The sequence below is a fragment of the Ictidomys tridecemlineatus genome, chromosome 2, assembly GCF_052094955.1.
Source record: "Ictidomys tridecemlineatus isolate mIctTri1 chromosome 2, mIctTri1.hap1, whole genome shotgun sequence".
Lineage (NCBI taxonomy): Eukaryota > Metazoa > Chordata > Mammalia > Rodentia > Sciuridae > Ictidomys > Ictidomys tridecemlineatus.
The window spans coordinates 66,492,961-66,497,442 of NC_135478.1; the positions used below are offsets into that span (position 1 = coordinate 66,492,961).

At 42.4% G+C, this 4,482-nt stretch overlaps 1 pseudogene across 1 annotated transcript in view; it reads left to right on the forward strand.

Annotated features, from left to right (window-relative positions):
- Nucleotides 1-4,482, forward strand: part of LOC144375113 (1-phosphatidylinositol 3-phosphate 5-kinase-like) — a 51,580-nt pseudogene that overhangs the window by 41,967 nt on the left and 5,131 nt on the right. The gene's annotated exons all lie outside the window — the stretch shown is intronic.

Below are 4,482 nucleotides of genomic sequence, written 5' to 3' on the forward strand. Positions count from 1 at the left end.
TCTGCCTCTTGACAGAGGGGTCATTTGTGTCCAGAGTCCGAGACACTTCCCTCACCTGTGGCTAGCGCTTTTGTTTCTTAATGGCGTCCTTTGAAGAAAGGCCAACTCAGCCCCCTTCTCTCCTCTATGACTCGTATTTTTCATGACTTATTTAAGAAACTTTGCCTAATCCAAGACCACAAAGGTTGGTTTTCTCCTATTTTCCCCCTAATATTCGTAGTTATAAAGTTTTGACCTCTGACTCGTTTGAATGATACCTGTGTGTAGTGTGAGGAAAGGGTCAAAGTTCTTTTTATCCACACAGATACCCAGATATTTTAGCACCATTTATTTAAAAAGCAATTCTTTTCTCTAAAAATAACCAAGGCACATTTTTCAAAATTCAGCTGAGCTCATAAACTGATTCGTTTCTGGACTCTTAATTCTGTTCTGCTGACCTGTGTGTCCGTCCTTCTGTAATACTTGCTGTCTCGAACATGCAGTATTTAGAGAAGACTTAAATCAGATAAACTTCTCAGGCTTTGGTCATTTAAAAAACTGAGTATCCTTGGTGTCTTGAATTTCCATATACATTTTAGGATGAGCTCATGAATTTCCACAAAATTCTACATGTATTTTCAAGGATATTGATTAAGTTTATAGGTCAGCCTGGAGAAGAGTTCCATCTTCATGATAATGAGTCTTCCAGTTGGTGGATTCAGGATCTTTCTCCACATATTTTGACACTGTGAAATTTCTTTGTTTATTAGCATCCAGGGCACATGTGCTTTACATAGTTTGTTAAATTTATTTCTTAGTACCTTATTTTTATATCATTGTAAATGGGTGTTTTGAATGGTTTTAAGATTAGCATTAAAAAGTAAAATGGATTTTGTGTGTTTCCATAATGTCCTGAAACCTTGTAAAATGCACGTAGTAATTATAGCTTATTTTGTAATTTCCTCAGGATTTCTGTGTAAACATTCATATCACCTATGAAAAAAAATAAAATATTTCATTTTCAGGCCCAAATTACTTTAGATTTTTCTTGTCATATTTGTACGATGACTTCCAGTGAAACTTTAGATAAAACAGTGAAAGGAGACATTTTGCCTTGCTCCTGACTATAAGTAGAAACCTGCAGGTGTTTTTTCCACTAAATACAGACTTAGCTGTGTTCACAGACTCCTTGCATCAAGGTGAAGGGTCTCTTACTCCTGTGCATGAAGAGCGCCACCTCGAATCTGGGCTTCCTGTGGTCGGGTGTTTCTCTGCATCTCTTGAGAGGATCTGAATCTGATTATAGTAGTGAAGCTTCCCATCAGTCTACCCTCGGGTGGTCACTGAACCTTGCCTTCCTGGATGCGCCCACCTCCTGTGTGTCTGGCACCCTTTTTATATGCGGTCTCCTTGGTTTGCACATACTTTGATAAGAATTTTCACAGCCATGTTTTTTGAGAATACCAGTATTTACATTTCTTGGGAGTTTTTCCCCTTTGGGGGGACTGAGAGAAAATTGAAGTCCTAGATGTGGGAGTGCTTTCCTTCTCTCGCTTCTTAGAGAGCCTTCACTAGTGGAAGCGTCTGGGCCTGGAGGTGCTTACACGGGCACGCGTGGGTCTAGTTTTAACTCTTATTTAAATTTCCATAGTAGACATAGGTGGCTGGGATTTCTCTGCCTCCTCCAGTCCATCTTATAATTCCTAGTTTTTGAAGAATTTGTCGACTTCATCTAAAGTATCAAAGTTGCAAACATGAATTTTTTCATATAATTTCTTTATTACCATTTTAAAAATGTCCACCAGGTCCGTATTGATGTCGAGCAAAGTCTAATGTGATTTCCTCTTTTAACCAGTCTGAAAATGGCTGATCTTTGCCAGTCCAAGTGACAGCAGTCCAAGTGTCACAGGGGGCTGGTAGTCCCACTGCGGCCATAGGGTGGTTGACATCAGGAGCACTTCTACTCGTCCCCTGCCCTCCCTCTTCATGGTCACCAGCGTCTTCATCTTCCTCTTCCTCACCCAACAGAGCAATGCTGAACTCACAGAGCAATGACAGCAAACTTCCGGCCACATTTAACCGTGAGGCCACAGTCCCAACCGCTGACCTGGAGTGGTCATCGGAACTGTCTGGTTCTACTGTAAGTCTAGACTGTGGCTCTGTGATTTAAATGGGTCTCATCCCTTTCGTGTCTCCTATTCAGTTGCTGTTTCTTTCATGTTGAATGTCTCACTGTGTCTTTCTAATTTCTCTGTTGACTATTTAGCTGATTTTCTTTGATGCTGTAAGTGATGTTTCACCTCCAGTTAATACTGACATTCACCCACAACCAAGTGAGAACTTCATGTCAGAGCGTCCTCATTTGTCCACTCCTTAGTGACTTATTGCCATATATATCATATCAATATACATCATAAACCTTAAATGTACTTTATAAACTTTGTTTTAAGTGGTCATGTGTGTTTAATAAAGTCAAGAGAATCAAAGAAATACACAACATGTATTAAGCCACTACTGTGTTTCAAAATAAGGTCAAATCAATAAAGTCTGATTTCTACTGCGTATTTACCAGTCCCTGTGTTGGTCACTTCTTTTGTGGATCTGAGGGTTCATCTTGAAGCCTTCACTCTGAAGACCTCTCTGGATGTTTTTATACCGCAGGTCTGCTGCAAGAATTCCATCAGCATTTGTTTATCCAAGATCCTTTTCTGTCTTTGTGTGTAAGAGACAGATTTGTGGGCTATATGATTTTTCTTTCAGTACTTTGAATATTTTATCCCACCCTCCATGCTTCCCACTCTTCTGGAAGAAAACACCCATAAGTCACATTGTTCCTTTCAGAGCATGAAATGTCCTGACGGCTTTCAAGGTGTGCTCTCTGAGGTTTGTGTGGCAGGAGTGTAAGGCGTCCAGACGCATTTCTTCTTCTAGGGCACTTACTTAGAGTGTTATAGATTTGCAAATCGATGGAGAATTCCAGGCACTAGTGCTCTGATTGTTCTATGATTCCCCACTTGGTGTGTTGGAAAGCCTCATCCTGTTCCCAAGACCTGAGAGTCTCTTCAGCTTTACTCCGTCTTTTCCTTGCTCCTAACATTGGATTTTTATGGATCTGTCCTTTTTAAGTGGACTCCTTCGTCCATGTCCATGTGCTGACAGACCTATTCAGCTGATTTTTATTCCACGATGTGCTTTTCAGCTCTGGAATTTGTGGCTTTTTAATATAGTTATGTAGTTTTATACAGTTTTCATGTCTTCATTGGTTTATTATATCACTCACTAATCATGTATTTTTATTGAGTTATGGATCATCTTTGATTATTTGAATGTATGTGTGAGAGCTAATCTTCAGTTACTGACCACTAGCTCCAAGTCAAGGACCACAGGAAGGACCTGGTTTGGGGTGGCCTGTCCTCTCTGTGCCCAGGGTTGATCATTCTTGGTTGCAATGGGACACTGTAGATGACACATATGGCAACTTTGGATTTCGTGTTCTTCTGATGCTGTCTGCCCTGTCTTGCTAGAGCACTAATGTGCCTGCACCAGGGTGGAATATGGTCATCCATGGCCTGCTGGGTTCCTGAGTACTCAGGTTGTCAGCCAGGGGTTTAGCCAGAGGCCATGCTGTGGCTTCTGAACCTGCTCGCCCTCTGCCCTCGGGCCAGCTGTCTCCAGTCCAAGGAGCCTGCAGGGCGCCCAGGCTCTCCAGGGTCTTGAACACCAACGCGTGCCGCCTTCAGCAGAGGAGGTGTGGAGAGCTCTCACTTAGTCCCTCTCCAGCGGCCAGTCCTGCCCAGTTTCTCTCCCCATGTCCTTCTGTCTTGCCACCCTAAGCAAATGCACTACCCCTACTATTTAAATTTTCAAGATTTTTTAAAAGAATAACAACTATTTTCTTTCAGGTGCCTTCAGATTATTCTTTCACAAACATCTTATATATAAATTGACTAATACTATGCAGTGAAAATGGGTTCCACAGGGCATCTAAGTACATTTAAGAATACTAATGACATTTTTCTCCATGGGGCACTAGTATGAGTTTCTGAAAGTGTTAGAAGAGCTTTAGACACACTGTGAGGGACGAGCAGCCAGCTTTTGGGATGGCCTTTTTATCCCTTTGTTTCCACCTTTTCTGACTTTCTCTCTGATAATGTGAAGAGATGGTCCACTCACCTCATGGGATGGTTAGTGCAGACTCCTCGGCCTGGTCACACTGACCTCTATCCTCACATCTTCAGGTAAACTCAACAGGTTCCCGGGGATTTTCATCTGTGTTTGAATCTGCCAACGGGGGCCCCGAGTTCAAGGGATCATTAGGAACTGTGTTCCTAGGCATCTGCTTTTCTTATTCCTCAACACATTTTATTTAAGGAAATGAAGAACTGTAGCTCCTAGGGTGTGCGTTGCACCCTTACCTAGGAAGCAGGCCCAGAGAAGCAGGCCCCATGGAGGACAGAGCTGGGAGGCCGGTGAGGGAGCCAGGGTGCAGCCGAGAGGGCCGTC